Source organism: Taudactylus pleione, unplaced genomic scaffold, assembly GCF_031769625.1.
Source record: "Taudactylus pleione unplaced genomic scaffold, aTauple2 ptg001745l, whole genome shotgun sequence".
NCBI classification, from domain to species: domain Eukaryota; kingdom Metazoa; phylum Chordata; class Amphibia; order Anura; family Myobatrachidae; genus Taudactylus; species Taudactylus pleione.
Genome location: NW_028286142.1, coordinates 595,726 through 621,852, shown reverse-complemented (window position 1 = coordinate 621,852; position 26,127 = coordinate 595,726). Strand labels below are relative to the sequence as shown.

At 43.5% G+C, this 26,127-nt stretch overlaps 1 protein-coding gene across 2 annotated transcripts in view; it reads left to right on the top strand.

The window, feature by feature from the left end:
* The first annotated feature begins 3,332 nt into the window (after nucleotides 1-3,332).
* SGMS1 (sphingomyelin synthase 1) overlaps nucleotides 3,333-26,127 on the top strand; it is a 302,954-nt gene continuing 280,159 nt past the window's right edge. For both annotated transcript variants that reach the window (XM_088464659.1, XM_088464658.1), the window contains exon 1: nucleotides 3,333-3,537. The gene's annotated coding sequence lies outside the window, so the exon portion shown is untranslated. The remainder of the gene's footprint in view (nucleotides 3,538-26,127) is intronic.

Sequence of the window (26,127 nt, the reverse complement as noted above, 5' to 3'; positions counted from 1 at the left end):
ATTGTAAGGATTGTACCCAGGGGCGTATCTATAATGGGTGCAGGGTGTGCGGGGAACATGGGCCCCTGGGTCCAGGGGGGCCCCACACCGCACCGCACCCCCTGCACCCATAATAATACTTACCTCTCCGGAGTCCCACGTCGGCGTGGGTGTCCGGCGCTGTAAAACTACTGGAAAATGGCCGCGGCGGCCATTTTCCTGTCGTTTGCGCATGCGCAGTACAGGGAACATAACTGCTGCAGCCATTTTCCCGGTGACCTGTGCATACACTATAGACTCTGTGCACACTCTAGTGCCCAGAGTCTATAACTACGGCGTTGGCCGCGCACAGCTCAGTGCGCTGCCGGGCGGAGAGGAGGAGGTCCGTGTCGGAGGCTGCACACGGGCCCCCTCCTCTCTAGAAACGCCCCTGGTTGTACCAGAGGTTCTGCACTGTGTCCTGACATTTTTCCCTTAAGATAAAGATTTTCCCTACCTTTTACCCTGCTCAGGGTGCTGTGCACAAAAAAAAAGCAATTTTCCTTTGCAAAATCAATGCAAGTTTGGAATTGAATTGCAGCTGAAATATGGGGTGTGAGTTCTCCGGAGGAACAACTTGCAGTACCAAACTCTCACCTAATTGGATTAACCCCTAATTTCACATTCCCATGTTCACCGTTCATGATTCTGATAGCATTTATGGATCAATAGTGAATAATCATCAATTAGTAAATATCACCTTAGTCTAGAACACAGGTTCTCAAACTCGGTACTCAGGACCCCAAACAGTGCATGTTTTCCAGGTCTCCTCAAAGAATCACAAGTGAAATAATTAGCACCACTTGTGGATATTTTAAAATATGTCAGTGAGTAATGAATACACCTGTGCACCTGCTGAGTGACCTGTAAAACGTGAACTGTTTGGGGTTCTGAGGACTGACTTTGAGAACCGTTGGTCTAAAACAGTGTTTCATAAACTCATTCCTCAGGGAGCACTAACAGTCAGGGCTGCCATCGGGTGACTGCCAGGCTTGGAGAGAGAGAGTGTCCAGATGTCAGCAGTGTGAATTAATCATACCTGCAGCCAGGGAGAAGACTCGGCGCAGGCAGCATTCCAAATAAGTTGCCAGCCGCAAGCCAATTGGAGCTCACGGAACGGCAGCCAATCCACAGCGGCAGCTTCTGATTGGCTGTTGGTCCGCGAGCAGCCAATCACCAGCGGCAGCTCCTGATTTGCTGTCGGTCCGGGAGCTGTGATTGGCTCGCTGCTGAACCATATTCACAATGCCCCCAGCACAGTTTCTTTTCCCTGGCTGCCGATGCAGTATATACTGCTGACATCCTTGCCCGGTTTTCTCCATGACTGACTTGTTGCCAGTGACAGAGAAGTACACTGACCCTTCTCTGCACCCCCTTTCTAGGCTAGCCAGTCTTCTCTGCGCTTCTCCCCCTAGCCCAGCAATCCTTCCCAGCCCTGTGCCCCCTTAATCCAGCTAATTTTCCCAGCCCTGTGCCCCCCCAGTACAGCCAGCCTTCCCAGCCCTGTGCCCCCCATAGTTAGCCTTCCCAGCCCTGTGCCCTCCTCTAGTCCAGCTAGTTTTCCCAGCCCTGTGCCCTTCCCTAGTACAGTCAGCCTTACCAGCCCTGTGCCCCCCCTAGTACAGCCAACTTTCCCAGCCCTGTGTCACCTTAGTACAGCCAGCCTTACCTGCCCTGTGCCCCCCTAGTACAGCCAGCTTTCCCAGCCCTGTGTCACCCCTAGTACAGCCAGCCTTACCAGCCCTGTCCAGCTTTCCCAGCACTGTGACCCCCTAGTACAGCCAGCCTTACCAGCCATGTGACCCCCCTAGTCCATTTTTCCCAGCCTTGTGCCCTTGATGTCCAGCCTTCCCTGCCCTGTTCCACCCCTCCTCTACCATTCTAGGTACACCTCTCCCAATTGATGCCCCACCCCAGATGTAGCTCCACCCATATTCTGCCTACCTATGTCCCATCCCCCTACAAGGGGGGCCCTGCCTATTTTGTCAGTACTGGGCCCCACAATTTCTGATGGCAGCCCTGCTAACAGTGCATGTTTATCAAGTCTTCTCACAGAATCACAAGTGTGTCAGCCAATAATGAATACACCTGTGCACCAACTAGGAAAAATGGAAACCATACACTGTTAGCGCTCCCTGAGGAATGAGTTTGGGAAATACTGGTCTAGAACAAAGGTTATCAACTCGTGAAACTCAAGCACCTCAACAGCAGTGGCGTCCCTCCCCGCAGTGTTACCCGGTGGGGGGAGGGATGCTGTCCACAAAGGGGGTGTGGCCTCATGGCCCGAACCCTTGTGGTCCCGTCACTGTGCTTATTATTTGGGGGCAAGGGGGGTGTCGGAGGTGCTGACTGCCCTGTGTGCAGTGCCGGACGGCTCCCTCACAGTGTCAGGATTGAGTGCTGCACTTAATTATTCAGTGCAGCACCCTGCTCCTGTCACTGATGGGGAGTCTGCACCTTGGTGTCACCCCTCGGCGGGTGACACCTGGGTGCCGCCCGCACCCGCCTTGTGACGCCACTGCTCAACAGGTCATGGTTTCAGTCTGTGAAACAGGTGCAACATATACTGACCCAGCAAAATAGATAAATTCACCTGTGTACAGAAATTCAGAAAACATGTCCTGTTTGGGGTAATTAAGGACTGGAGTTGAAAACCACTGATCGAGAAAGTTAAGGTGCATACACGTAAAGATTTTTTATCCAACCATCTAGCTAGTTGATTGGTTGGAATGAAAATCTGGTAACGTATGGGAGTAAATGACAATCTGCAATTTGCTTCTAAATGCCAGAAAACAGATGAAAATGTTCGTCAGACAAGTTGGTTAAATGTTTGATCTAAACAATTTGTTCAAACAACCGTTTTTGTCCATTTTCGTTTTGTTATGGCGTTTGGGAGCAAATTGCTGATTGTCATTTGCTTTCATACCTTACCAGATTTTCATTTTTGTTGGATGGCTGGACAGAAAATCTTTGTGTGTACCCAGCTTAAGAGCAAATGTGAGAAGTGCAGTTCAATATAAAAAATAACAAGAAAAGTATTTGGGTCATTCTCAGGATCAATTATTGGCCCACACACTGTTAGGGCAATGTTGAGACTAATAGCATACATAGGTGCCTTCTTGCCACTTTCCTGGCTGATATAGCGAGCCCTGGTGCAGTGACTGAACTGTAGGCTAGGGTCCGGCAATTATGCTGGCAGGGAGGTTGCAGAGGAGGGCGTTGTCCGGTAGATGGCGCCAGACTTTTCCCGTCTGGCATGTCGCTACTCATCTACTCTCGCTGCTGCCATCACGGAGTCTCCCTGTGTGATTATAGTAACGCTGTGAATTGTGGGCAGGAGAGATCTCCGCCGCCCTCTCCGTCACCCACACTCCGGGAACCCTGGGGAGACATTCGTCGAGTCACCCACCCAGCAGCAGGGCGCCGGGGGCATCCTCCTCCTCCAGCCGTCAGCCCACTGGGCATCACCGAACTGGCATCTCTGCAGCCGATCCACGGGACCTGCGCCTCCTGGCACAAGTGAGTACCCAAGCACGGCTGGCGGTGGCTCTGGATGGAGTGATGAGGCTGGGGGATTGGCAGTGCCCTGTGTGCAGGCTGGGGAGACTGACATTGCTCCTGGGATCAGGCTGGGGAGGCTGGCTGGCAGTACTCCTGGATGCAGGCTTGCAGTGCTCCTGGTTGCAGGCTGGGGGGGCATAGCGGGGAGGCTGGCAGTGCTCCTGGGATCTGGCTGATGAGGCTGACAGTGCTGCTGGGATCAGGCTAGAGAATATTGCGGTGCTGGCTGGGGAGGCTGGCAGTGCTTCTCCTCGGATCAGGCTACTTAGACTGACAGTGCTCCTGGATGCAGGCTGAGGAGCTTAGCCGTGCTGCTGGCATCAGGTTAAGGAGGCTGTCAGTGCTCCTCGGTGGAAGCTGGCAGTGCCATGTGAGTAGGCTGCGGAGGCTGACAGTGCTTCTGGGTGCAAGCTGGGGAGGCTGGCAGTGCTCCTGGGTGCAGGGTGGTAAGGTTGGCAGTGCTACTGGGTGTAAGCTGGGGAGGCTATTTTTTATACTTTCAAAATATATAGATCTAGGACAGTGGTAGGACAGTGGTCCCAAAACTTTCTCCGTCGGAGGCATCCTTGGGTCTTCATAATTTTTTCAAGTCACCCCTTAGCCAAAATAATTACAGAGCAGTCATGTTATTTTGAGCCAACTACTTAAAAAACAGAAGTATTTAAAAAGAGAGCGAAAAAAAAGAAAGAGAAAAACTGTGGCCCATCTCTCGCCATTTGTCCCCTCCATTTGCCCCTCTCCATTCCCCCCCTTACTTACCTTTAGTTGTGAGGGTCAGCTCATTTCTGCAGCATCGCTCCTCAGATCAGATCAGACACTTCTTCTGTTTGATCTCCCACAACGCACTGTGTTGTAGGACCCCATTCAGCAACAGGCAGCCTGGCACACTGTTTATAGAGAGTGATAAACACTGCAGTTACTATGTTGGATTATTTAAAACTATAGACTAGTAACCTGGTTGCTTAGCAAAATGAATAGCTCTCTTACAGTGAAATCATTTTATCAAAAGTTACTATTAACACAAAGCATGTTGTTAACCTGTGCCTAATATTTTTAATGGATACTACGATTACAAACTACCTTATCTGCCATATTGTACAGTGTTATTTTTTTAGCATATATCAATTTATCATGTCTGTGCCCCATATGCTTGTAACGTTTTTTTTTTTTGTTTATTATGTAGTTTATTTTCAAACTGTCTTTCACTCTGAACTCCCGTGCTAGTTAGATGCATTCATGTAGCTCTCTCCTGGGAGGGATCGTGGCAGCATGTTGCTGGTACTATGGTGTATTTGGCAGTTATCCAGATGCGTGAAGAGCGTACTGGGTTTATATTACAGATTTTTATACGAGGCATGCATTACACAGGGAAAGTGATTTGAAGTGTGTTTATGTGGGGTCAGAGCTGACATTGAACATACAAAGCTGTCGCTGTTTAATTTTTGCTTACCTGTGTCACTGAGCTGTGGTTAATTGTAATACCTCATATAAATGATTCTATGCATACAATTATATGTTTAAAAATAAATACTGTGAAGCAATAAAAAAATGGCACTTTAATACTACTGTATAACTGTTAAGCTGGGTACACACTATGCCAGGCCTGGCCAACTTGTGGCTCTCCAGCTGTTGTGAAACTACAAGTCCCAGCAGTTTTGCTATTAGGGGATGCTAAAACTGTGGAAGGGCATGCCACAGGTTGGCCAGGCTGGCATTTTATGATATATCAGTCTGACGCAGATTTGAATGATGTACATCGTATTTTGTGTACCCAACTCTGGACATGGTTTTATGGGAATCTGTATGATTTACCGCCGGACCCATGCCCGGCGGTTGGAATCCCGACAGCGGCATCCTGACAGAGGAGGAAATCCCGATCGTCCTAAGGTAAGTATTGACTAACATTTCTACCCCCTAACCCTCCCTTAGGTGTGCCTAAACCCAACCCCCCCTTCCCCTAGCCTAAACCTAAGTCACCTGGGGGGGTGCCTAACCCTAAGACCCCCCCGGGGGTGCCTAACACTAACCCCCCCCCCTTCCCCTAGCCTAAACCTAACCTCCCGGGAAATGCCTAACCCTAAATCCCCCCCAGGAACCCTAAACCTAACCCTCCCCCTCTCCCTGCGGCTATCTGTGCTCTGTCCCCAGGGTCCCTTCCATCGGGATGCCGGGCGTCAGGCTCACGGCTTATGTCTAATGACAGGCGTCGGCATATTGACGCCTGTCTTTAGACCCTTGCTGGGATATGACAGTCAGGAAGCCGGCTGTCGGGATTAGGTCCGCCGGCTTCCCGACTGCATATCGTTTTTATGTTATTCTCTGAACATGGTTAGCAGAATATTTCTTAAGCTCTTTATTTAGCGCATATAATTCTCGCAGAGCTTTACAGAACATTTTCCCATTCACATCAGTCCCTGCGTTACCACATGTACACACACACTAGGGTTAATTTTTGTTTGGTGCCAATTAACCTACCAGTATTTTTTTAATCAATAACCATACATGTACTGATTGGTAAATTGCCTATTTGGAACTGTGATTTGCATGTTAACAGTAACTTAAGTTTTTTTATTTAATATTTCTGTTTCATTATTTTTGAAATTGAGAATTGAATTGTCTCCTTATAGTTAAAATCCATTTATTTGGAAGTCAATACAAAATATTAAGCACAAATAAAAAAAACCTATAAGATAAAGATGTTTAATAAATAATTGCACAAGTCTTGACCTGCCTCTCCAGTTTTAATACTTGGTAGTCATGTGCTGCACTCATTAGTGCAATCGCAGAAATGATTTAGTAAGCCATATGTCGCAAATACACTGAACACCATTCCTGCGGCAGCTTGCGATTAATTGAATCTGGACTCTAGTTGTAATTACCGGGTCTGTTTGGACGGGATGCAATTGGGAAGCCGGCTGACATTATACCGACAGCCGGCTTCCCGACTGTCATATCCCGGCGAGGGTGGAATGCCCGGCGTCTAGATGTAGATGCTTCTCATTTCACCGACGCCGGGAGACCGGCGCCCGGCATCCCGATCGAAGGGATGCCGGGCGCCGCGAGTGGACAGCCGCGGGGCGGGAGGGTTAGGTTTAGGGCTCCCGTGGGGGACTTAGTGTTAGGCACCCCCCTCGGGATGTTAGGGTTAGGCTAGGGGGAGGGAGGGTTAGGGTTAGGCACCCCCATGGGGGACTTAGGTTTAGGCAGCGGGGAAGGGGGGGGGGAGTTTAGGCACTTAGAGGGGGGATTAGGGTTAGGCACTTGGGGGGGAGGTTAGGGTTTGTTAATACTTATATAGAGACGATCGGGATTTCCAGCGCTGTCGGGCTGCAGGGATCTGTTCCAGTGACGGGCTGTCGCTGCCGGGACTCGATTCCGTTTGGACAGAGCTGGCCATAGACTGCACAATGGTGCAGCCACTCTGGCGGAGCGTATGACAGGAGGAACCACAGCACAATTATCGCCAGACCTCCATACACTGCAAGTTTTATATGGAGGCGATCTTCATTTAATGACGATCAGGAGGATTGGACGGGTTCGATACTCAAACCGAATAATCTAGACAGTTTTTATCCGCTTTCAGGCTGTTAATGATTATCATTCATGTCCATACGCAGAACAGTAGTCACTCAGGATAGCCGCATCCTCAGCTGATCTGAGCGTTCAGTGTATGGCTAGCTTATGTCCACTAACAGGTTTGCACAACTGAAAGCTGCAGTGTTTGCCCATCCTTCTTTTTGAATTAAGTGCTTTTTTTTATTAATTTTCAAAAAAGAAAACAACAACAAATAGACAAACATAAAACAAACATAAGACAAAGTAAAAGGATGTAAGACTAGTATATCATTGATGTCACATTACAATGAGCAAACAGACTGGCATATAACACCTATATACAACAAATGTCCATCAATACATATACATACACACATATACATATACATAAACATATATATATATATTTATATATATATATATATATATATATATATTCTTTCCCCTCTCGCACGCAGCAATAAGTGATTATGTAGCAGTATTACCCCCATTGGTACTATTACATAACAGCACTAAATGAAGAATTGGAGACAGAAAGCCGGTGATGTGCGGTCTGAGCATGAGCAGAATTAAGCCATTTGGCCCATATGTGTTCAAATTTAGATTCAGCGTTTCTAGCCAAGTAGGTATATTTTTCATGTGCAATTTTCCCATCCTTCTTTAGTAGTTGTGCTGGGCCTCTATGAAACCTTGTGGTTTTTTTTTTCAAACCACTGCATTGTGGCTTTTGCTGTATGCTTTGGGTCATTGACCGACTGAAATAGAAATTTTTCCCGATGGTCTTCCTTTTGTAGCCATAAAGCACGTATGGTTGCAATGCCGATGTTTATGGATTTGATCGATTATCCGCAAAATGTACATGCGTCTAAGTCGCATTAAGCATGCGTCATGGTATAATTACCATAGTAGTACGCAATGACTATACTCGCAGTGTGATTGACAGCCAGGGAGCATTGGCGAGGGGGGTAACAAGGGGTGCCAGCAAAGAACGTAGGCCTGTCGCGACTGTTTCGATCAACAATTTTTAAATCCATTGAAACGCTGCAGTGGTACGCTTGTGGAATCAATTAATTAGGTGGCCTCTGGATTGTGGATTGAATGATTGTGCCAGGGGGTTTATTTTAGGTGTAACTTTGTGGAAGAGGTGCATAGTGTGTATTCTCTATTTGTTAGTATTTGTAAATCATTAAAAAAGGGCTTAGAGATGTTTCTATTTGGCAGCAGAGAGAGCATTTTCTGTTGATCAGTGATAAGAATCCCAAAGAAAATCCATTTGGAATCCACCATGTAAGAAATTGTGAAATATAAGAGTGTGAATCATTTTTATTAGCCACTGTATCACATTTTTGTAATTAGGCTGTCTCTGTCATTACATACTCAATTAGCAGGCCATAGATACAGGCATGACTTGCTTAACATGGGAAGCAGATTCAAAGTGAACAACAGTCAAGAAACCAGTTCCCCTGATCATGTGCGCTGGATTATTGCCACCCTCCACCCCAAAACTTAATGTAACATCCCAGCACTTGGAAATGTTGTCCAGCTGAATGTATAACAAAGGGCCTGATTCAGACCCACTCGCGAGCGGCTGTCCGCTCGCAAGTGGGTCGATGTTCTGGACTGAGCATGCGCACGACGGAGGGAGCTCCGTCGTGCGCATGCGCCAGACGCGACGAGCGAAGGAGAGTCCTTCGCTCGTTGTGTCCGATCAAAGGGGGCGTGCTGTCAATGTTGATTGACAGCACGCCCCCTTTGGTAGGCGTGCCGGGGGCGTGCCTCCCTGACGGGGGCGTTCCCACGGGAACGCCTCCCGTCAAAAGCCGGCCCACTGACATCACTAGTGATGTCAGTGGGAGTGATTTTGGCTCTGATAGAGCCAAAATCACTCCGGAGCTTGCGGTTGAAAACCTCAACCGCAGGCTCCGGCTCGCAATTTCGATGGTCGCGATGGTCTCGACCATCGCGGCCATCAAAATGCACGCTCGTATAGCCTGTGGGTGGTGACCCACAGCTATACGAGCGTCCAGAAGGACGCTCCATTTTCATGGAGCCCGGCCCTCATTCAGAGCGTGCGCTCTGCTCAGAGCGTACGGCTCTGAATGAGGGCCAAAGTCCGATAAGGGTGCACAGTCATAGAAAGGAAAACCAAAATGTCTTTCTGTGTTTCTAATGGTGCACACACACGGTCAGATCTGTCAGATGAACGATTGAACGATTTCAGACAGTATTAAAATGAATGGAATCGTCAAAATCTGACTGCAAACACATCAGATGTCAGATATCGTTATCTGACCAGCGGGAACACGCATCGTTCATTGGTGCAGGCTCACATGTCAGATTTTCTTTCAGATATGAACGATTGAACGATTTTTTAAATTTAAATACCGTTCAGATCTGACACATAATCTGTGATTGTTTCTTGGTGTGTTTGTTGGTATTTTTTTTTTTTTTTAATCTCTTTATTTAATAAACGTAGTTAACAGGTCAATAAAAAGAGAAAAGTAATATACAAGAACAACGTTCTCGCATTGAGAGGAAACAAAAACAAACAAAAAAACGACAATAGAATCTAGAAAATATACACAAATATTTCATTTAAAATAATAAAAAACGGATAAGAAGAAGGAGGTTGAGGGGGGGGGACACCAGGCAGCAGTCGAAAAAAGAAAGAGAAAAGAATAAAAAATAAATAAATTAAATTAAATAAAATGAAATTAAGAAAAAAATTATAATGATAAATTAAATAGTACAAAAAAGTTCAAAATGGAGGTCAAACCAGACCTGGGAGGGTTCTATTATAGTAGGAATACCTGGGGTCCATACTTAATGAATTTTCATAATTTTGTGTTTGTTGGTATTCTAAAGAAAATGTCACGGTAGTCAAAATGCCATAGCGATACATTTATTATCATTTTAATGTATAGTGCCACCATATTCCACTGTGCTTTTGATTTGACGATGGTGTCCCTTTTAAGGTGATACATACCTGGGTATGAGGCCCACTTGTTTCTCCTAGGTCTGCATGGACGGCTTCAGCTACCATTTTTATGATTAGCTCCATCCTGCCCCTGCACTGATATCTCATATTTATATCTCTTAATGTGAAAAGGCCAAACTCCCAGGTATGCAAATCTAGCATGGTTAATTCATTTTGTTCGTCACAATCTGTAATGTTCCTATTTATAGAAAGACACATCTATGGCATTTTATATAAATAAATGAGGAGAATACTGTAGTGTTCATTCTAGCACCCTGCACCTGTCACAACTGGTGCAGTTCCTCTTTCCTGCCTGGGGTATCACTCTCTGCTCTGGTGCTTCTAGCACACTTTGGTCTGTATCTCAGCAGTTTGTTCCATCAGATGAGTGTGCTAGAAGCACCAGAGCAGAGAGCGACACCCCAGGCAGGAAAGAGGAACTGCATGGGTTGTGACAGGTGCAGGGTGCTAGAATGAAGACTAGATAATGTATTGGTAGTATCTAGATGCCCTTCACGGAGCGGATCCTGAAATCATCAGTTACTCTCCATCGTCATTCCTTACTATCCACGTGGACATAGTGGGGGAATATAAACCTGTGAGAAGCGAAGCGGACAAATTTCTTTGGTGGCCTTTATGGGCAGGGAACCGCACTTCTGCCCTCATCTCACGACACTTCCAGGTCCTTACAATGAAGGGGAAATAAGCTCAACCATAATGTATTGGCATGTTGGTGCCCCACCTAGCTTCCTTCTGCGCTTTGTATCAGACTGGATTGAGAGTAGCAAAATTAAATGGTTACAGCTGATGATACAAATAAATGGCTGAAATGCAGAGCGACACCAGAAAGGTAAAGCAATTCCATATGGTAAAAGATACAGGAGGTGCTTCTACAATCTAATGCACAAAAAGCTTCAATTACATTATGGGAACATATTCAAAGGTATTTGTGGGAATATTAATGAGCTGTCTTAATGTAAGGCATGGCGAGGGATTTCCAAGCATGCATCAACAAGCCGCCTCCTTTGGATCCGTGGCAGCGAGCGCTGTCTGCTGCATGATTGCTCTTAATGGCTCAGGTCCAGATCTCTGACCAGATACCGTTATCTGTATTTTTTAATGTATTAACTTTATTTTAGATCTTTATACAACGTTTGGGTATTATATTTATTTTGTATGGAGTCACTATACCAATTTGCTTTACAATGGACAGGAAGGCAAGACAAATGATGACATAGGGCCCTGCTCTCAAATGTCCGATTTGGGAGTGGTACATGATCAAGTGTTGTCACTTCATGATGTCTAGTAACCTTTTGTTTTTAGTACATGATAAATCAGGGTTTGAAATAATGGCCCGTCGCCTCCTAATGGTGGCTAATTACCTTAACCTGGAGGGCAAACCTTGCTGCGCCTCCCAGTAATGAGACTGACTTGCACTCCATGGAAAGCATAGACTTTACATTATGGTAGAACAAAAAATTAATTTGCAAGAGGAAAATGTAAACCTGCCTGGGAGGCCTCCCATACATAAGTATTTCATTATATAGCACAAGAGGAGCCCTGGAATCCTGGATAGAATGGTTAGTCTTGTAAAGCCAGATTGTACGCCTTGTGGTATGGTGTGTGTGTGTAACACGAGGTTGTGACACAGGAATTTGGTATGTATGATTGTATACTGTAAGTGCATGGACAGATATCCTATTTGTGTCCAAATGTTTTTTTGTTTAGTAGTCAGCAGCACAGTATACAGTATATACTGCATGATAAGGACAAGATGGGGTGATATTAAAACCTAGGCACTTTGCTGGAATGGTTATTTATATTAAAGGTATCAATAGAGATATAAAGCAAAGAAGCGGGAACGGGCATTAAACAATATTCAGTGATGTTTTTCTGGGATCCACCATGAAAACATTTTCTTTCGAACATAATATGTTAAAATTGTGCAGGGATATAGTACAGATGGTATATGTTCAGAATGTTGCTAATCACAGTGTCAATAATTACAGAATGCCGACATGACAATGTCGACATTGCTAATGTCGACAATATATTGTCTTGTCGACAGCTGATTTAAAAAAAAAAAAAATTAAACTATATTAGGTTTAGGCTGCGGTTAGGCATACTTACCGGGATGTAGTCATGAGATCGGCGGCTGCGCTACAATCCCGGCAGTGGAGTTAACATAGGCGTCGAAATACAGACGCCGGCCCCCGACAGGATGCCGTACCAATCGTCCAGCGCCGGAGGTAAGTAACGATGTAGCCAAGGATGGGGCGGGGTTAGGTTTAGGGACCCCCTGTGGGGATTTAGGGTCAGGGACCCCCCCCGGGAGTTTTAGGTTTAAGGTGAGGGGAGGAGGGGTTAGGTTAAGGCACTAACGGGGAGGTTAGGCACTAGGAGGGGAGGTTAGGCACCCCTAAAGAAGGGTTAGGGGGAGCAGAGGGGAGGGTTAGATTACTTCCGCTGTCGGGATTTCCTCTGCGTCGGGCTAGCGCTGTTGGGATTTGAACAGGCGGCTACACAGCCGTCGGCATTTAAATCCCATTCCATACATACCTAGTCAGTGGAAAACTGCTTGGTCGACATGCTGACTTTTGACTGCATTGACCTCCCGTCCATGTCCACTTCACTTTTCAGAACATGTTAACATTCTGAATGTCAACAATTTGTGCTACACCCGTACAGAGACGCTATCACTTACATCTGTTGTTCTGTTTGTTTGACAATGGTTTTATTCTATAACTTCACCAGACTTTAGTTGTAATTATCAGTTTGCAGAGAAGAAAAACCAGAAACAGGAATACAAACAGAATTATTAGTAGCTGCAGAATTCATAATGGTTCTATAGCAATAATAGTCAGTATTTGTCCTTAAGAACAAAGTCACCAAGTTAATTACTTCATTTATATAGCAGTAATGTCATTAGTGTGCTCCTTTTCCAGGAAATATGGTTTTCTGCTCTACTTAGGGGAGAATTCAGTCTTTCAACCTAAATGAAATTATGAGGAGGAAATAATAGGGAGACAATACATTTCTGAAACCGTTTCTTGTGAAAGGTACGGAAGTCGTACCACGGAAAGACATGCAGGCTATTGTTGCCATATTGTTTGCTAAAAAATGTTTTTTGTCACAGATATGTGGCCAGTATTGCAGTGATGTACTGTATATTCTGTAAGATGCATAGGAGGATAAATACCAGTACTTGTGCATGCAAGAGACCCAAAGGGATTTTTTGGTGAATTATACCCCAAGCCTATCTTGTTTGATTTTTTTGTTACTATCTGGCAGAATTCATCACACATAACTGTGATGTAAACATGTCTTCAGAGGGGAACTCTTTTGTCCATATGCCCAGCCCCAGCCACCATATTTTCTTCCTAACCTCAGTAGTTTGGGTTCCACAGTGATACGCAGGGTACACACTTGAACTACTCATCGATCTGATGGATCAATATCATGTCCATGCGTGCAAACCACATGATCCGCAGTATGATGACACAATATATATCGTTTCAGGAGTAATGTTACCGCAATGCATCATCCTATCTGGCGCGCCGGTCCTCAGATGGGTAGATGCAATCAGACCATTCATCAAATGATGAATTGGGGTTGGGGGTACACCCTATATGATGGTTGATGTGATTCATCACAGATGATAAGACTGGCCAATATATAATATAGTGCAGAGGTTCCCAAACACCACCATTACAGGTCACGTTTTAAGGATATCCATACTTGAGCACATGTGTGACTTAATTAGTACCTCAATTAACCTGGACTCAAGCATGAATACCCTTAAAACCTGGACTGTAATGGCGGCATTTGGGAACATATATAGTATAGGGTTTACCCGGTTGAGTAATTTTTCTCTAATCTTATCAGCAGTAGCTCTCCTTTAAAATAGAACATCTGAATCTTTCCATCGTTAATTAGCACTTTAACATCTTCTTTACCTGGAACTAGCACTTTATTGTGTCTGTTATTTATTCCATTAGCAATGACTGACCAATGAGATTTATACTTGGGAACCATGCCTGCTCATTCCTCGCCATGAAGGTAATGATGATTTATATTTTTAAATATGAAGTGTACATAGTTAAAGTGAGCCAAGTCCATTTTTTGCCTGTTTCGCATTAACACTGCCATAGTATTGTGGAAAGAATCGGTATGAAAGAACGCCGGACGTCAGCCCGCTGGTTCAAATCCCGATGCTGGCTGCCCGATGGGTGAAAATGCAGACAGCGAAGGTAAGTCTACTATTCTTACCCCCCTCCCTTAGGGGTGCCTATCCCTAACCCCTCCCCCCGTTAGTGCCTAGACTTAACCCCCCCCTCCCCGCACCCTAAACCCAACCCTCCCGAGGGGTTGTCTAACCCTAGCCTCCACCCTAGTGCCTAAACCTACCCCCCCCTTTCCCTAGCCTAACCCTAGTCTTCCCCGGGGGGAGCCTGACCCTAAGTCCCCCATCCCCGGCTACGTGTATACTTACCTCCGGCAGAGGACGATTGGTCCATCATCCTCTCTGTGTTCTGGCGTCATGATTAACATAAGCATCAGTATTTCGACGCCTATGTTAAATCCCTTGCTGGGATTCCAGTGTCGGGATTGAGACCCATAACTACATCCCCTGTGGAAACATCATATTTTTCCTGTGAGTGAAAAAAAAGAAAACCAACATGAAATCACATCTTTCATATATGCCTCCAACTTATCAAACCTGCTTCACAAAACAATCCTGCACGCGGTTTTCTCAAAATGGATTTGGTTCACTTTAACCCTGATCCTTCCATATATAATAAAGGAGAGCTTCCCTAAAATATTGTTACCAAGGAAGATTCTTGTCTCCCTCATCCCTGGGCTTCCTACAGCTTCGTGGTTAAGTAGACATTGCCCCCCCCCCTTCCACTAGCAGTGCTGTACCCAGTATGTCTCTCACTGGGCCATCCGATTTTTCTCGGGAATCGGGTCAGCCACGTCTAGATTATCCAAGTACATAGACATCTATAGACCTTTTATATAATGTCATGTGTTAAAGATTTAAAATCCTAATGACTCCATAGAGATTTTAAAGATGATTGCTACATTTGATGGGATAAGCATTTTAATTGGTGTACAATAGATGCAGACTACCTGTGTAAAAGGATAAGGGACCAAGAAAAAGGGATACAGGCAGTTGAAAGCTTCTTAGGAAAAATGTAAACCCAGAATTGAGAAGATTTATTTTAGACTGGTATGAAATTTATTTTAAAGAATAATAACTTTGGATTTCAGGGAACGGTTTTTATTTAAAAACTGGGAACAGCGATGGGTACCCTTTTGCACTGAATCTAGCAAACCTGTATGTTGGTAAATGGGAAGACTAATGTGTATTTAAAAATAACCCATTTTTACAGAATATTAAACTGTACAGGTGTTTTATTGGTGATATTTTAATTGTGTGGAAGGAACAAAGAAGGTGTTTCATGATCTGAAGAAATATCTAAATATAAAATAATGTGACTTATAATTCACTTCCAATTTCCAGAAAGAGAAAATATAATTTTTGGACTTAATGTTGGACCAGAGGCTCCCAAACTTCACCATTACAGTCCAGGTTTTAAGGATATACATGCTTGAGGTACTAATTCAGTCACCTGAGCTCAAGCATGGATATCCTTAAAGTGTGGACTGTAATGGTGGCATTTGGGACAAAAATGGACATTTACTGTTTCATCCTCAATATTCCAAGTTTTATATGCCAATCAATCCTAAATCCATTGCTTTGTTTATACTTTCTAATATTAGTTTATAAGGATATTTTTGGTCTTTAAGTCTGGAGCATTATGTTTCCACGTGCTTGTAACCCCCCTTTACCCTCTAAAGGGACACCAGGTTACTAACTCCTATGTAATCTCTTTTTCCCACCCTTAGACTCATTGTTAAGTGGTGTACCTCCTATTACTATTAAATCAGTGCCTCCACCCAAGTATTGGTAGTAGACTGGGCCTACTTGGGAAAACCCATATCAGGATAAACTCACACTTAAACTATATCACTGCATGTTTATAATTTTACTTAAGCTCACAACTGACACTCGCAAATAATAACATCTTGTATAGACATTATGTGATCACATAACCGAATTACAATATGAGAGGTAAAATTTAACAGAACAGAGTAACACAATCCTTGTATATCAGTGTTTCTCAAACTCGGCCCTCAGGACCCCACACGGTTCATGTTTTGCAGGTCACCCAGCAGGTGCACAGGTGTAATCATTACTCACTGACACATTTTAAAAGGTCCACAGGTGAAGCTAATTATTTCACTTGATTCAGTGTGGAGACATAAAACATGCACTGTTTGGGGTCCTGAGGACCGAGTTTGTGAACCTGTGTTGTAGATAAATTAATAACTTAGATGTATATAGTGGTAATACAAGTCATATTTTACTGTAACACCTGTGGTCATAAAGTAGTTGATACATTGCAAGTCCTCAACTTGTTTAATACGGGGCAAGTACTTTACACCACTGTAAGTTTGTAGCCCCTTTGACACTTGTCGATAATATGCTGTTCCTAACTTTTAGTTTATAAAAGTTCCGCTGTCGGAATATCCATTGACTGTAACTTTTCCTGTATGCTGCTGTCTATATCCACTGAAGGATAAATAAGGTTGATACCTGTGTTGCAAATGTTTCTAAGAGAATAGCATTTAGTTATAATCCACCTCCTGAGTTTTGAAATATTTCCTGACTTGGTAGTTTGCCTTATACCTTCAAATGTATTCTTATCCATATACTGTGTGTATATGTGTATATGTGTGTATATATATATATATATATATATATATATATGCATTTTCCCCTCCCTCAGCTATTTGCTAAGGCTAGTATTTTAGGGAAGTCTATCCAGCTTAATGGCTGGTAATACAAATGTCAGCCATCAATACTAGTGTTATTTTTCCCACTTGCACTCCTGTGCTACTAATGTACAGTAGCTCTGTATGTGCAGAGTCTGGAGTCTACTCTCTGATCAGCATTAGTATTCATACCACCGCCTTTATGGAACTGAGGATTTCTCTGGCGGGGCTCTGCTGCCATCACTACCTCAGCTGCTGATTAAAGAGCATATGGTGAGGCTTCAATGCACTAACAGAGTAACCCCAGCCTTGTCTGACAGTAGCCACCTCCTTCCTATAGCTGCCACCTCTCATGTCTGGTTCCACACCTCCGCTGGCCGCTACTGCTGCTATTCTGCCTCTGCCTCAACTTTATGAGCATACGTGCCCACCTTCTGGTATGCAGCCACTCAGCTGCAAGTAATGGGCCGTGACTCCGGCCCCTCACAGCCTCTGATCCCGCCGTGCAGCTCCCCCATCGGGACCACCACTGCTGCTGCTGCTCCATCCTCATGACCTCGGCCTCTGACCCGGCTCCTGGGACCAACACTACCGGTCACTCCACCAAAGTGCCGCACGGTGAGCTGCTTACTGGGACGCCGCTGTCAACCTGCTGCCCCAGCTCCAGCTGGGCTCCCTCTCCAAATCCACCCCCCTGTGCCCAGGAGCCTATCTACCACTCAGCTGCCACTTGGGACACAGGGGGGGGGGGTGAGAACTCCAGCACCATCTCAGTCTGCTGGCAGCTCCTCCTCTCTGTCTCTGTCCCTGCCCTTCTTTTTCTGACAGGAACCAAACCACACCCATCTAAATCACTCCGCCCTTCTTCTAGAGTGTGTGTATCCCATACAATGAGACACATCCCCACCAAAGAAAGAAGTACCATATAAATTTACATGTAACTACATGAAATAGATATACTGTACTTGTGTATATATAAATTATAGAAGGGCCATGTACATGAATACAATAAATACATCTATATACAAATACTTTACCTCACAAATTGTACATTTATAAATATTACAATCATTTATGAATACAGTACTTATTTTAACCCTTAACCAGGGTTACATGCTCATCAAACTTTTCCGTTCTTGACCAGTTACGTCTAATCCTTGTCATTTGTGAGAAGGGGATATTTCGCTTCCTTGATACTAAACAGCAACTTTTATAGTGAAGATAACGATTGCCATCTACTTCTTTAATGAATGTGTATGTTTCTATATTTGTTACCACTTCTAACACAAAGGAAAAACAAATCAAACATATTTTATTGGGGTATTTTAAAAATTAGATCTGATTCTTAAAGAAATAAAAGAGCAAAAGTCCTGTTTTAAAAAAGCAAGAACAGTAAAAATTAGATTAGCCCCAAACTATTTACCGCCTTTAAGTGAAAATATAGGCTGGCTGGAAGGCGCTAAGGGATTCTTTACCTCTTCGCATTGTAATACATGACAATATTGTCAACTGTCGTTTTTCAAACAGATGATAGTTAGGAGCTGATTGGCTGGAGCACTATTATCATATGCAACGAGTTTTATCACTGGTTGTGAATAATAAAATTCATTGATAAATGAGGCCCTGAGTCTGAGTGATTAGAGAAAGCAATGTGAACATTTTTGAGTATTTTTGGACAGGTAATGGACTGACCAATAGGAAACAGGGAAGGGTGATATAAGGACGCTCTGGTAATGATCTTAACATGGTCCTGATGAGTTGGAAAACTAAACCTATTGGACGGTGACCAGGAAGTAACTAGGTGGTCTATTTACTAAGCCTTGGATGGAGATAAAGTACCAGCCAATCAGCTCCTAACTGCCATGTCTCAGGCTGTGTTTGAAAAATAACAGTTGGGTGCTGGTTGGTTGGTATTATATCTCCGTCCACTTTATCTCCATCCAAGGCTTAGAAAATAGACCCCCTAGGTCTGATCAGGTGGAGGAGAAATGAGAAGCCAGGAGAAATCATTACTATTTAGGTTCTGGGAATCTGTGGTTTGGTGAATTGCCTATATTAGGAAACTTAGATGTACATGTTTGTTAATATTAAAATTGTGTTTTTATGTATTTTACTGTTATGAGTCCCCATATCTGTTTATACTTCTAGACCTCTCTCAAAGGCTCTGATTCAGAGATTCACGCAATGTCTATGTCAGCGCAGTGGAGTGTTTTTTTGCTACTGCACATGCGCAGCGATTGGTTAGCTACGGCGTTTGGAGGAGGTAAGGACCATTTGCTGTGCGTGCCCTAGTGATCCTCTGCAAATTCGTACACAGCTGGAGAGGCCCCAGCATCTTAGGTAAGATGCTCTTTCTGAGACCGCTTAGACTTGCTCAGAGGTTTGATGTTTGATTGAGGTTTCCACTTTTCTATGTAAACAGCAGCCGGGTTCGCGCTTACACACTATAATGCGTATTTCTCGCAACAATGACTGCTAGGGGTACCGGGTCTTTCAGGAAGCGTTCGGCCATTAGGAGTCTAATCGAAGCTGCTGACACACTCAGCTAATCGGGTGCTGCTTGACACTGGCCATTTATTCAGAGGAAGAGGAAACTGGAAAGGGTGCTCTCCAGCCCTCCCTTCTGCTCCTCAAGATCCAGTGAGTGTGGGGAGAGCGCCTGTAATATGGCTGAATATGATCAGTGGGCAAAGCTTTTAGCCACCCCCACTAATAAGCCTGTGTTCCTCCTACAGCTGCTGCAAACTACAGCTCCTGCCATGCCATTGGCTGGCAGTGTTGAAAACTCATCAGCAGGTACTGACCATAGCACGCAATGTGTAAGAGTCCGTTTGCCGCAGTGAGATGGGGAGAGTAGTGGTTTGACAGTGACCGAGTGAAGGCTGCAGGGACTGAGGCTGGTTGATGAAAAGCAGCTTCTAGGCAATTGTAAAAGGTGGAGAGAGGATTGTCTGCTAGTTATGTGTGATTGGTACACTGAGCCTATGGGCCTGGTAGAGATATAGGACCATGGAGGAAAAGGTGAAGATGGGGCTACTGAGATGGGATAACTATCCTTGGAAGAGGGAGGGCTAATTGTTTTCAGGAGGGGGGTGGAGGGGAGATGTAGAGGGGTACTGGCCTTGGGGGAGAGGGAGCTGCTCTTATCAGAGAGGGGGCACATTGTTTTTGTGGAAACTGGCTGTGATGGAGGGGGGCCTGCATCTGTGTACACTGAAAGTAAATCTTAATCTCTGCTTCTGCTATACAATGATGGCAATTGCTCGCTATAGCGTGTCTTTTATGAGTGATAGCCGGTGAAGGACTCTGTTTTGATAATCAGCATGGTGTGCTCTGTGTGAGAGGAGTATGACTTGGCGCCCTTCTCCATCGGGGTTAATCGTCAGCAGCTGATTTTAGGGGCATATTTGTGGAGAGGTCTGTAGTGCATTTTGCTAGGGACTTGTGGCCTGTCATGTGGGGAGGTCTGATTGAAGTGTTTTTAATTGGCTGTGGGGGTGTGAAAAATGCATTTATGGGATCTGTGGAGATTAGTGGGAAGATATTATGTAGGAGGGATCAGATTGGTATTTTAGGGGCCTCTGGGCAGTTCTGAAGTGCATTTAATGGATTTGTGAGGAGGTATGATGCCCAGTGTATAGGGTCTAGGTATTGTGGAGGGAGAAAATCTTACATTCCAGAAACAGAGGTAGGAACCCAATTTTTTCAACTGATGGGTTCCTGGGGCCCACATAATTTTGTCTAAACGCGATCACTGGGCGGATGTGAGACAGTGGAGGTGGCCATTTCTGTGCACAAGATGGCGGCTGAGTCATTAGCATATTCTTGCAAGTCTGCTGTGTACAGGACTCTGAATCAGGCCTAATATAACAGTTGCAAAGTGTTTCTTACTGTATGTAAGTTTCATATAAAAAACAAAATAATGCTAAATATAGTCACTCTTTAGCATAGCACATCATGTGAGTTTACTCTACAATTTCAAGCAGTTTGACGTCTGTTGTTGGCAGTAAAGATCTGTGCCTACAGTATTTGTGTGTTGTGCTTGTTTGTATTTTTTGATAACTAACCTGAAAACTGCATTGAAGCTTTTTAATGGAAACTATGAAAATACTCTGAAATGTCATCTGGTTATTAAATCCTGATTAGGGTCCTAAGCTCTTAGGTTTGATATTGGAGCTTTAGTAAATTGCACAGTTAAAAAGTGTCCTGTACTTCAGCCTACAGATATCAGATCGTTAAATGTTTATCATGAGTCTGAACAGCCCGTTCTCCCTAAATAAAATTACTTTGGCCTTTTAAAACATTAAAGAGGGTTCTGCAAATATCATTGTTCTCATGTTGAAATAATATACCGTGGCACTCTCATTTCTGATTAATAATGATATCTTTACATAATCCATTTAAGCTTAAGCTGTTGTCTGCTGTACATTTTTGATACTTCTCAGTACAGTGGGAGATTGTTACATATAATTTTTTTCCCTTTAATGCTGGTTTTGGAATACAGCATGTGACCATATAGTGTATGATACACATTATTATCCTTTATTTATATGGTACCACAAGGGTTCTGCAGCGCTTAACAAAGTACATAGACAAATGATCACACAAGAAAAACCTTCGTTAACAGTACAAACAATGAAGGACAAGGACATGGTTCATAAACATTGCTGCATAACACTCATGTTATACTGAAGAAACCGGGACTTTTTTTACCCGGAGAAACGCGTCAAGGAACATCCACATCAGTCATTATTGCCGTTTAATCACTGGACATTTGTACATATCCAGTAGGCGTACGGGAGTGTATTCACTATCTACACCATTTCCCGGCAGGGAGCCTACAGCGACACCGTCATCCGGCACGCAGTTCGGTCAGTCAGATCGATAGGTGGCCACCAAGTCTGGACAGATCAGCTGGCGGTATTCATCTAGAACTCGCGCTCCCGCTGACGATTGGTGGAGAATTACCGTCTTTACAGACTACATCACATCAATGTCTTTGTGCGGGTCATTGACCACTGGAGATCAAGACGGTAACTATTAACCCACACACGCAGAGTATACACTCCCGCTGTTGGGCGGTGGAGTACATTACCCCAAAGACACATTGATTGGGGTTTGTGTGTACCAGACAGGCTGTATATGTATATATATAATGTATATGGATCCCTACAGTGGTCACATAAATAACTCTAATGGCAAATTCAGCAACAATTACACAATAAGAAGATAGAGGTGTTTCTTCTATTTGGAAATAGTAGAACTTTCTTTCCTCAATTGCTTGGACTCTCTGTATTAACACAGACACCAACCTAATTTTTGTACATTCTAGTGCATAGGAAGAGAATATCTGGTATAGACTTAAGAGCTGAACGTTTATGTTAGCATCGCTACTGCTTTCATATTGTCATTTTGTATTGTTTGTTGTTAAATATTTTTTATAGTAGCAATTGTGTTTTCCCTTCACAAACAAGCGCTCCTACTTCCATATATTCAATATCTCTCTTAAAGCAGGTAGCAGATCCTGCTTGTTCGGAGCTGCCAGTTTGGAAGATTTTCTACTGATTGGTTGAGAGGCGCACCTTATTTCTCCTGCATAACACCGATACTAGCAACAGGGCAAACAAGTGTTATGTGCCATTGTGGGGAGTTAGCAGTAAATGTTAGCATAAGCAAGGCAAAGAGGAGCGCATGAGGGAAGTGGGCCCTGCTCATGAGAGCTTACATTTTAAAGGGGAGGGGCAGACAAACGGGGACACAGATGGGGTAAATAGTGAGGAAGGAACATGGAACAGTGGGATAGGATAAGAGCTGGAAAGCTTTGAGGAAGTGGGTCTAGAGAACCCTTTTGAAGATTGGGGAACAGAAAGCAAAGTTATCAATGAAGCTAGGGTCAGGGGGACGATAAATGACAGCTACTCAAAGGTGAACAGGTTGGAAGAGACGAAAAGCATGAACCTCGAATGGAAGCATGAAAGGGAGGGGCCAGAAGGTAAGAGTTGATGGGAGTGACCAGAGGATAGAAGGACCTCAACACCACCACCATGGCACAAAACCAAAATGTCCTTGTATTGCTCTCTGATAATGGCAACTTATTATTATTATTATTATCGTTTATTTATATGGCGCCACAAGTGTTCCGCAGCGCCTTACAGAGTACATAAACAAATATATTGATTTACAGTGACTTACAGTACAGTACAATACATTACAGGACATGGATAAGAACATATCTTCCTTTGTTAGCTTGGAGCTGCCGTGCCGAACACTCTCAAAGTTGGTATAAATGGGCTTTGAAAAAATATAATAAATAAATATTGGTTAAGATGCCCATAGCAACCAATCCGCTTTGAGGCAGCATTTATCAAGAACATTGTGGAAAATGATGGGTAGAAGCTGATTGGTTGCTATGGGCTCTTCAGAAGTCTTGATACATCTTCCCCAATATGAATTATGTAATTGGTACAAATAAGGGATATATGATATGACACTTGTGTGATACAAACCTTAGTTTGCTATTCTCAACTTCCCATTTGTATGTTCATTGCCTTTTGCAATTGTAGTATTTAGTGTAACTTCTAAACTAGGTGAAAAAAAAAAACCTTCTCTTGCCAATCCGAATTATACTTAAATGGAAAATAAATGCTAAGTACAGGAGTTTGTCCTTTTTATGTCCTCCTGTATATTGATGGTTACTGTAATGATGGGTAATAAGTTGTTCTGCTCAGAGTGCTTTAGTTTTTTGTGTTTTCGGTTATTGAGTGGAAAGTCTAATCCTATGTGAAAATTAAATCTATTCCAAATACTGGAATAAAATCTAAAGTATTGGAAGAGGTTTGTTTTCCATGAAGTATGTTAACAAAGTGTGGTTTAAATTATATGCACATACTTCTAAAATGATGTTTTTTTTTTTTAGTCTGTGTCATTTAAGTTAATGTTCCTTTGAAGACACACCATTCGGTGGTTTTAGGAGTCCAGTTGCATTTCTGGGTCAGTCGGCATCTCTTCTCATTAGTGCAGAATCCAGGCGAGAGGGGACAGGCTGAGCTGCAAGTGTTATATACAGCCAGAAGAGGGCAGTGCTCTCAGGAGCTGGAGAAGCTGTCACTAAATAAAAGCAGCACACACCAAGAATATACTAGTAAGAATTGTCTGTTATACTATGTATATCCAAAGGCATGTAGCAGCAAATGTAAACTGTGGCAAACAAATAACGCTAAACATAGTTTAATGGAAATTACTTTCTGATTTAAATAGGGCAGACTTAACAGTTATTGCAATATATTTATTTTTGTTTCCGGGTCCAAACTTCCCAGTCAGGACTAACATTCTCTCCTTTTTTGTTCCCCCAGACACTTTTGTTTTGTGTGTGGTTTCAGTAAAGGTTCATCCAAACAGCTTGCTTTAAAAAACTAAACTAAAAACAAACAAATTTGTTTGTATACATGTTGTAGGTAATATAGAGGCTGCTGGATTGTGCATAGAAAAATGCAATTCACTTAATTATTGCATGATAAATGAGATAGTGTAATATCAGTCATATATTTAACAGGAAATTAAAGGTTTTTAGTGGAAGATGATTGCGATAGTTTTCCATTTCTTGAAAATCACATAACCTCTGTCTTGCAATTGGAAAATAGTAGTAATGCAATATTCCAATGTATTATTAAATTTTTGCAAGTATTTATTGGATATTTTTGCTCCCGTTATCACATGCCTCCGACATAACTTTTTCATAAGAAGGTTTAGGAGAGGGGGATCTGAGAGCCCCATCCCCCATATGTTTGAGAGCCCCATCCCCCATATGTCTGAGAACCCGCCCCCCCAATATGTCTGAGAGCGCCCCCCCATATGTATGAGAAGACCTCCCGTGTTTTCCAGCTCCTCCTTTTCCTTGGCCTACTTGTTACTAGTGAGCAGGAGCCTTCATCATTGCCCACTTCAATTGTACCTTTAATTTGAATTAAATTGACACCTGTAAGTAAATAGATCCACAATGCGATATATTTTGATTGATTGAATTAAATGAGGCTCTCTTCCTACTCCACGGAGCAATGACACGGGAATTGTCTGTGGTTTATTGAATGCACATGCTCCGCTTCTCCCACGGCCCATGCACAATGCTTCACATTCCAGCGTCTTAGTATACAAATTTGCGTTATGTATAACTAAATATCGCATCACAAACCTAGTTTTGCAACCCACAGCGGTTTTCACAATGCAATGCTGCTTGCATATCCTGTCACATTCCGCCAGGAAGAGATTTGATGCGTTGCACAACTCCACGATAATAGGATTGTTTTTGTAAAAATTCTATATAGGTTCCATAGTGTGTAAGCTCCATTGGGGCACGGACCGATATAAATGAATAGATATTCTGCAGGGCCTTACAGAGAATATCAGTGTGCCATATAAATAACTGTGCATGAACAAAATGGTTAAATGTAGTGGAATGTCCTACCTTTTACAGACCCCAGTGTGCTGGAGAGAGGAGTACGGACTTTTAACAGTTCGGATCGGGCGTATGTACATTCAGGGCTATTCTACTTTTTTTTTTTCTAAAGTTACTAGTTGATACAAGATCTATAGTAGCTTCTATACTCTGGGCAAGTCTTCAGACGCTTATTGTATTCATTTCTGAAATAATTTCACTGTCTCCTTCCCATTTCTTGAACTAATTATAAGAATTAAAAATTATTCCACAAAAAAAAGGTGGAAAAAAGCGATGTGTACATATTGGACTTTGAAGGGGGGATGTATCACACTTTTCAGAGATGAAGTGGAGAAGTTGCCCATAACAACCACTAAGCTTGTAGCTATCATTTATCTAGCACAATTTCAAAATGACAGAAGCTGATAGGTTGCTATGAGCAACCTTCCCAGTTTAACTCTCTCTCTATCATATTCAATCACATCTCCCCCTGTATGTTATTGAATATGACTTTAGTGGCCCTGCGGTTATCCATCAAAGTGCCTAATTTATTACACACGCGATCTTCAGTGCCAGGACCAGAGAGTCCCCCAAAAGTGCAGTTCTCCATTCTAGGGGCACTGAGCCGCGTTACTGCAAGTTTAATTCCCTCAATATGATGTCATCAGCTGGATGCGCAGCATTGACCTCATAGCTCTTTTCTGCTTTCCAGTCCTTTAGATGGGGAATACTGTGTGATTTC